The following is a 10000-nucleotide window of genomic DNA, read 5'->3' as shown; positions in this document are numbered from 1 at the left end:
AAGACATTTCGCAACAATTATTTTAGGTATAAAAATAACTTTATTGAAGGAATTGATATATGCCAGTTAAATGGTGTATTTTTAATTTCTTTCAATAAAAACATAATTGACGAATTGTATATTTATATATATTTATAAAACTCTAAGCGGTGGATCACTCGGCTCATGGGTCGATGAAGAACGCAGCAAACTGTGCGTCATCGTGTGAACTGCAGGACACATGAACATCGACATTTTGAACGCATATCGCAGTCCATGCTGTTATGTACTTTAATTAATTTTATAGTGCTGCTTGGACTACATATGGTTGAGGGTTGTAAGACTATGCTAATAAAGTTGCTTATTATTATATATTTTTATAATGATATGCATATGGTATATTATTGGATATATTTATATATTCATAATATTAAATATAAAAGCAATTATCTCAAATATTTATAAAAGAAAAAATGAAGATATACAATTCTTTCTTTTTTCAATTCAAATAATACTGAGAAATGTCTAGCATAAAAAAAATTAAATTTTTTTTAACTAGAATTGTCTCTTATTTAAAGATGCGAAAATTGAAAATATATCAAATATATTGTTCTTCATAGAGATATATTGTTTATATATATATACATTGCTTTATACAACCTCAACTCATATGGGACTACCCCCTGAATTTAAGCATATTAATTAGGGGAGGAAAAGAAACTAACAAGGATTTTCTTAGTAGCGGCGAGCGAAAAGAAATCAGTTCAGCACTAAGTCACTTTGTCTATATGGCAAATGTGAGATGCAGTGTATGGAGCGTCAATATTCTAGTATGAGAAATTAACGATTTAAGTCCTTCTTAAATGAGGCCATTTACCCATAGAGGGTGCCAGGCCCGTATAACGTTAATGATTACTAGATGATGTTTCCAAAGAGTCGTGTTGCTTGATAGTGCAGCACTAAGTGGGTGGTAAACTCCATCTAAAACTAAATATAACCATGAGACCGATAGTAAACAAGTACCGTGAGGGAAAGTTGAAAAGAACTCTGAATAGAGAGTTAAATAGTACGTGAAACTGCTTAGAGGTTAAGCCCGATGAACCTGAATATCCATTATGGAAAATTCATCATTAAAGTTATAATATTTAAATAATATTATAGAAATAGTGTGCATTTTTTCCATATAAGGACATTGTAATCTATTAACATATATAATTTATCATAAAATATGACTTATAGTTTATTCAAATTATTATGCTTGCATTTTAACATAGGATAAATGTCATTAATTTGATAAAGTGTTGATAGATTAATAAGAATACAGTGCGTTAATTTTTCGGAATTATATAATGGCATAATTATCATTGATTTTTGTGTTTATTATATGCACTTGTATGATTAACAATGCGAAAGATTCAGGATACCTTCGGGACCCGTCTTGAAACACGGACCAAGGAGTCTAACATATGTGCAAGTTATTGGGATATAAACCTAATAGCGTAATTAACTTGACTATTAATGGGATTAGTTTTTTAACTATTTTATAGTTAATTAACACAATCCCGGGGCGTTCTATATAGTTATGTATAATAATATTTATATTATTTATGCCTCTAACTGGAACGTACCTTGAGCAGATATGCTGTGACCCGAAAGATGGTGAACTATACTTGATCAGGTTGAAGTCAGGGGAAACCCTGATGGAAGACCGAAACAGTTCTGACGTGCAAATCGATTGTCAGAATTGAGTATAGGGGCGAAAGACCAATCGAACCATCTAGTAGCTGGTTCCTTCCGAAGTTTCCCTCAGGATAGCTGGTGCATTTTAATGTTATATAAAATAATCTTATCTGGTAAAGCGAATGATTAGAGGCCTTAGGGTCGAAACGATCTTAACCTATTCTCAAACTTTAAATGGGTAAGAACCTTAACTTTCTTGATATGAAGTTTAAGGTTATGATATAATGTGCCCAGTGGGCCACTTTTGGTAAGCAGAACTGGCGCTGTGGGATGAACCAAACGTAATGTTACGGTGCCCAAATTAACAACTCATGCAGAAACCATGAAAGGCGTTGGTTGCTTAAAACAGCAGGACGGTGATCATGGAAGTCGAAATCCGCTAAGGAGTGTGTAACAACTCACCTGCCGAAGCAACTAGCCCTTAAAATGGATGGCGCTTAAGTTGTATACCTATACATTACCGCTAAAGTAGATGATTTATATTACTTGTAATATAAATTTTGAAACTTTAGTGAGTAGGAAGGTACAATGGTATGCGTAGAAGTGTTTGGCGTAAGCCTGCATGGAGCTGCTATTGGTACAGATCTTGGTGGTAGTAGCAAATAATCGAATGAGACCTTGGAGGACTGAAGTGGAGAAGGGTTTCGTGTGAACAGTGGTTGATCACGAGTTAGTCGGTCCTAAGTTCAAGGCGAAAGCCGAAAATTTTCAAGTAAAAATAAATATTACAATTATTGTGAAAATTATATACTTGAATAATTTTGAACGAAAGGGAATACGGTTCCAATTCCGTAACCTGTTGAGTATCCGTTTGTTATTAAATATGGGCCTCGTGCTCATCCTGGCAACAGGAACGACCATAAAGAAGCCGTCGAGAGATATCGGAAGAGTTTTCTTTTCTGTTTTATAGTCGTACTACCATGGAAGTCTTTCGCAGAGAGATATGGTAGATGGGCTAGAAGAGCATGACATATACTGTTGTGTCGATATTTTCTCCTCGGACCTTGAAAATTTATGGTGGGGATACGCAAACTTCTCAACAGGCCGTACCAATATCCGCAGCTGGTCTCCAAGGTGAAGAGTCTCTAGTCGATAGAATAATGTAGGTAAGGGAAGTCGGCAAATTAGATCCGTAACTTCGGGATAAGGATTGGCTCTGAAGATTGAGATAGTCGGGCTTGATTGGGAAACAATAATATGGTTTATGTGCTCGTTCTGGGTAAATAGAGTTATAATCATTTATGGTTGTAACTTGTTCCCCGGATAGTTTAGTTACGTATCCAATTGTGGAACTTTCTTGCTAAAATTTTTAAGAATACTAGTTGGGTCAAACCAATTAGTTCTTATTAATTATAACGATTATCAATTAACAATCAATTCAGAACTGGCACGGACTTGGGGAATCCGACTGTCTAATTAAAACAAAGCATTGTGATGGCCCTAGCGGGTGTTGACACAATGTGATTTCTGCCCAGTGCTCTGAATGTCAAAGTGAAGAAATTCAAGTAAGCGCGGGTCAACGGCGGGAGTAACTATGACTCTCTTAAGGTAGCCAAATGCCTCGTCATCTAATTAGTGACGCGCATGAATGGATTAACGAGATTCCTTCTGTCCCTATCTACTATCTAGCGAAACCACAGCCAAGGGAACGGGCTTGGAATAATTAGCGGGGAAAGAAGACCCTTTTGAGCTTGACTCTAATCTGGCAGTGTAAGGAGACATAAGAGGTGTAGAATAAGTGGGAGATATTAGACTTCGGTTTGGTATCGACAATGAAATACCACTACTCTTATTGTTTCCTTACTTACTTGATTAAATGGAACGTGTATCATTTCCTAGCCATTATACGGATATATTTATTATATCTTATGGTATTGGGTTTTGATGCAAGCTTCTTGATCAAAGTATCACGAGTTTGTTATATAATCGCAAACAAATTCTTTAATGAGAGATGCATTCATGTATTATCGATTTGAAAATTTGGTATAACTCCAATTACTCAGGTATGATCCAATTCAAGGACATTGCCAGGTAGGGAGTTTGACTGGGGCGGTACATCTCTCAAATAATAACGGAGGTGTCCCAAGGCCAGCTCAGTGCGGACAGAAACCACACATAGAGCAAAAGGGCAAATGCTGACTTGATCTCGGTGTTCAGTACACACAGGGACAGCAAAAGCTCGGCCTATCGATCCTTTTGGTTTAAAGAGTTTTTAACAAGAGGTGTCAGAAAAGTTACCATAGGGATAACTGGCTTGTGGCGGCCAAGCGTTCATAGCGACGTCGCTTTTTGATCCTTCGATGTCGGCTCTTCCTATCATTGTGAAGCAAAATTCACCAAGCGTTGGATTGTTCACCCATGCAAGGGAACGTGAGCTGGGTTTAGACCGTCGTGAGACAGGTTAGTTTTACCCTACTAATGACAAAACGTTGTTGCGACAGCATTCCTGCGTAGTACGAGAGGAACCGCAGGTACGGACCAATGGCACAATACTTGTTCGAGCGAACAGTGGTATGACGCTACGTCCGTTGGATTATGCCTGAACGCCTCTAAGGTCGTATCCGTGCTGGACTGCAATGATAAATAAGGGGCAATTTGCATTGTATGGCTTCTAAACCATTTAAAGTTTATTATTTATATTTTAAACGACAATGGATGTGATGCCAATGTAATTTGTAACATAGTAAATTGGGAGGATCTTTGATCACCTGATGCCATGCTAGTTACATATGAAAACATTATTTAATACAATGACAAAGCCTAGAATCAATTGTAAACGACTTTTGTAACGGGCAAGGTGTTGTAAGTGGTTGAGCAGCTGCCATACTGCGATCCACTGAAGCTTATCCTTTGCTTGATGATTCGAAATATAAAAAAAATGTAAATATGCATGTGTAAATATGTATATTTAGTATAAAAAATCTTTATATGCTATATCTAAGAAAGCATATAAGGATTTATCACGGGTTGTCCACGTTTCCCTACTAATTGTGGCCTACTAACTGTTTCGTCATCTTATTAGTGACGTGAAAAATGAAAATAATATTTTTCATTTATATTGTTATAAGTCTTAAACCTTATAACGGCGGAAGATGAATTACTTTCGTTTAGGTAGCCAAATGCCTCGTCATCTTATTAGTGACGTGAAAAATGAAAATAATATTTTTCATTTATATTGTTATAAGTCTTAAACCTTATAACGGCGGAAGATGAATTACTTTCGTTTAGGTAGCCAAATGCCTCGTCATCTTATTAGTGACGTGAAAAATGAAAATAATATTTTTCATTTATATTGTTATAAGTCTTAAACCTTAAGACGGCGGGAGTTGAATTACTTTCGCATAGGTAGCCAAATGCCTCGTCATCTTATTAGTGACGCGCATGATTCAATTCAAGAGATTCCTTCTGTCCCTATTTAAAACCTCACGGATATTAAAAATATTAAACATATATTGTTATAAGTCTTAAACCTTAAGACGGCGGGAGTTGAATTACTTTCGCATAGGTAGCCAAATGCCTCGTCATCTTATTAGTGACGCGCATGATTCAATTCAAGAGATTCCTTCTGTCCCTATTTAAAAACTCACGAATATTAAAAATATTAAAAATATTTTCATATGGATATGCAATCGTATGGATATCCAAATATGTGTGGGAAAGTCGTACTTCCTATACGATAAATGACCGGATTGACGAAACCGTGTTCAAAAAGGTATATAGGGTAGGTGGTGTTCGGCCTACCAATATAATATTAAAATAATATTATATTAAACAGAAGATCGCCAGTATTAATATATAAGCATATGGTTATGAATACATATGCATATAACATATATGAAAATATATGAATATATAAAAAAAAATATATATGAATATGAAAATATTTATATGTATATGGAATATATGGTAGGTGATGATGTTAGCCTACCATATAATATATAATATAATAATTTAATTATATTATATTAAATATGGAAATATTAAAAATATATTAAAAATATTAAAAATATTTTCATATGGATATGCAATCGTATGGATATCCAAATATGTGTGGGAAAGTCATACTTCCCATACAATAAATGACCGGATTGACGAAACCGTGTTCAAAAAGGTATATAGGGTAGGTGGTGTTCAGCCTGCCAATATAATATTAAAATAATATTATATTAAACAGAAGACCGCCAGTATTAATATATGAGCATATGGTTATGAATACATATGCATATAACATATATGAAAATATATGAATATAAAAAAATATATATGGATATGAAAATATTTATATGTATATGAAATATATGGTAGGTGATGGTGATAGCCTACCATATAATATATAATATAATAATTTAATTATATTATATTAAATATGGAAATATTAAAAATATATTAAAAATATTAAAAATATTTTCATATGGATATGCAATCGTATGGATATCCAAATATGTGTGGGAAAGTCATACTTCCCATACAATAAATGACCGGATTGACGAAACCGTGTTCAAAAAGGTATATAGGGTAGGTGGTGTTCGGCCTACCAATATAATATTAAAATAATATTATATTAAACAGAAGACCGCCAGTATTAATATATGAGCATATGGTTATGAATACATATGCATATAACATATATGAAAATATATGAATATAAAAAAATATATATGGATATGAAAATATTTATATGTATATGAAATATATGGTAGGTGATGGTGATAGCCTACCATATAATATATAATATAATAATTTAATTATATTATATTAAATATGGAAATATTAAAAATATATTAAAAATATTAAAAATATTTTCATATGGATATGCAATCGTATGGATATCCAAATATGTGTGGGAAAGTCATACTTCCCATACAATAAATGACCGGATTGACGAAACCGTGTTCAAAAAGGTATATAGGGTAGGTGGTGTTCAGCCTGCCAATATAATATTAAAATAATATTATATTAAACAGAAGACCGCCAGTATTAATATATAAGCATATGGTTATGAATACATATGCATATAACATATATGAAAATATATGAATATAAAAAAATATATATGGATATGAAAATATTTATATGTATATGAAATATATGGTAGGTGATGGTGATAGCCTACCATATAATATATAATATAATAATTTAATTATATTATATTAAATATGGAAATATTAAAAATATATTAAAAATATTAAAAATATTTTCATATGGATATGCAATCGTATGGATATCCAAATATGTGTGGGAAAGTCATACTTCCCATACAATAAATGACCGGATTGACGAAACCGTGTTCAAAAAGGTATATAGGGTAGGTGGTGTTCGGCCTACCAATATAATATTAAAATAATATTATATTAAACAGAAGACCGCCAGTATTAATATATGAGCATATGGTTATGAATACATATGCATATAACATATATGAAAATATATGAATATAAAAAAAATATATATGGATATGAAAATAATTATATGTATATGAAATATATGGTAGGTGATGAGGATAGCCTACCATATAATATATAATATAATAATTTAATTATATTATATTAAATATGGAAATATTAAAAATATATTAAAAATATTAAAAATATTTTCATATGGATATGCAATCGTATGGATATCCAAATATGTGTGGGAAAGTCATACTTCCCATACAATAAATGACCGGATTGACGAAACCGTGTTCAAAAAGGTATATAGGGTAGGTGGTGTTCAGCCTGCCAATATAATATTAAAATAATATTATATTAAACAGAAGACCGCCAGTATTAATATATAAGCATATGGTTATGAATACATATGCATATAACATATATGAAAATATATGAATATAAAAAAATATATATGGATATGAAAATATTTATATTTATATGAAATATATGGTAGGTGATGGTGATAGCCTACCATATAATATATAATATAATAATTTAATTATATTATATTAAATATGGAAATATTAAAAATATATTAAAAATATTAAAAATATTTTCATATGGATATGCAATCGTATGGATATCCAAATATGTGTGGGAAAGTCATACTTCCCATACAATAAATGACCGGATTGACGAAACCGTGTTCAAAAAGGTATATAGGGTAGGTGGTGTTCAGCCTGCCAATATAATATTAAAATAATATTATATTAAACAGAAGACCGCCAGTATTAATATATAAGCATATGGTTATGAATACATATGCATATAACATATATGAAAATATATGAATATAAAAAAATATATATGGATATGAAAATATTTATATGTATATGAAATATATGGTAGGTGATGGTGATAGCCTACCATATAATATATAATATAATAATTTAATTATATTATATTAAATATGGAAATATTAAAAATATATTAAAAATATTAAAAATATTTTCATATGGATATGCAATCGTATGGATATCCAAATATGTGTGGGAAAGTCATACTTCCCATACAATAAATGACCGGATTGACGAAACCGTGTTCAAAAAGGTATATAGGGTAGGTGGTGTTCGGCCTACCAATATAATATTAAAATAATATTATATTAAACAGAAGACCGCCAGTATTAATATATGAGCATATGGTTATGAATACATATGCATATAACATATATGAAAATATATGAATATAAAAAAATATATATGGATATGAAAATATTTATATGTATATGAAATATATGGTAGGTGATGGTGATAGCCTACCATATAATATATAATATAATAATTTAATTATATTATATTAAATATGGAAATATTAAAAATATATTAAAAATATTAAAAATATTTTCATATGGATATGCAATCGTATGGATATCCAAATATGTGTGGGAAAGTCATACTTCCCATACAATAAATGACCGGATTGACGAAACCGTGTTCAAAAAGGTATATAGGGTAGGTGGTGTTCGGCCTACCAATATAATATTAAAATAATATTATATTAAACAGAAGACCGCCAGTATTAATATATAAGCATATGGTTATGAATACATATGCATATAACATATATGAAAATATATGAATATAAAAAAATATATATGGATATGAAAATATTTATATGTATATGAAATATATGGTAGGTGATGGTGATAGCCTACCATATAATATATAATATAATAATTTAATTATATTATATTAAATATGGAAATATTAAAAATATATTAAAAATATTAAAAATATTTTCATATGGATATGCAATCGTATGGATATCCAAATATGTGTGGGAAAGTCATACTTCCCATACAATAAATGACCGGATTGACGAAACCGTGTTCAAAAAGGTATATAGGGTAGGTGGTGTTCAGCCTGCCAATATAATATTAAAATAATATTATATTAAACAGAAGACCGCCAGTATTAATATATGAGCATATGGTTATGAATACATATGCATATAACATATATGAAAATATATGAATATAAAAAAATATATATGGATATGAAAATATTTATATGTATATGAAATATATGGTAGGTGATGGGGATAGCCTACCATATAATATATAATATAATAATATTTATTATATTATAATAAATATGGAAATATTAAATTATTTTCATATGGATATGGATATGGATATGGATATGGATATACATATTCATATGGATATACTAAAATATACTGAAATATACCGATGAGTATATTTAGGTGAGGGTAAAAAGGCAAATAAATACCCAGCTTGACGAAAGTGTGTTCAAAAAGGTATATAGGGTAGGTGGTGTCGTCCTACCAATATAGTATATTATTTATATTATATGAATATACTAAAATACCGATGAGTATTTTTAGGTGAGGGAAAGAAGGCAAATAAATACCCAGCTTGACGAAAGTGTGGTCAAAAAGGTATATATGGTAGGTGGTGTAAGCCTATCTATATAATATAACATACTATATTATATATTATATATACACTATATTGTATACTTAGATAATATCGTTGAAGCGTCTACGTCTTATTATAAATTATAATTTGACAAGTTTCCAATTATTATCGTTAATTTCTGGTTCTAGGCAAATAAAAATTTCTTTTTATTATATCCTAGTAAGTATATGGAATTAAATTTAATTTCATATACGTATATGATAATAGTAGTAATATTATTATTATTATTATTGTATAAATAAATATGAATAAACTATATATATGAAAATATATAAATATATGAAAATTAAAAAGTGCTTAGTTTTATATCATATAAAACTAGACTTTTATATACAAAGAAAATAAATTTTAAATTTATTATCAAAATACATATGCGATAATTTTATTATAAAATTAAGCAAATATA

General features: G+C 30.3%; 2 non-coding genes across 2 annotated transcripts; both read left to right on the top strand.

Moving 5' to 3' along the window:
* The first annotated feature begins 138 nt into the window (after positions 1-138).
* LOC138927440 (5.8S ribosomal RNA) lies at positions 139-317 on the top strand. Its single transcript, XR_011443933.1, has one exon. It is a non-coding gene; the product is annotated as a 5.8S ribosomal RNA (ribosomal RNA).
* Positions 318-635: 318 nt separating this feature from the next.
* Positions 636-4585, top strand: LOC138927434 (large subunit ribosomal RNA). The gene has a single exon (XR_011443927.1). It is a non-coding gene; the product is annotated as a large subunit ribosomal RNA (ribosomal RNA).
* The last annotated feature ends 5415 nt before the right edge of the window (positions 4586-10000 follow it).

This window comes from Drosophila bipectinata, unplaced genomic scaffold, assembly GCF_030179905.1.
Source record: "Drosophila bipectinata strain 14024-0381.07 unplaced genomic scaffold, DbipHiC1v2 scaffold_25, whole genome shotgun sequence".
In the NCBI taxonomy this organism is placed as follows: Eukaryota; Metazoa; Arthropoda; class Insecta; order Diptera; family Drosophilidae; genus Drosophila; species Drosophila bipectinata.
Note: the sequence above shows the minus strand (reverse complement) of the source record. Positions and strands in the feature narration are given on the sequence as shown.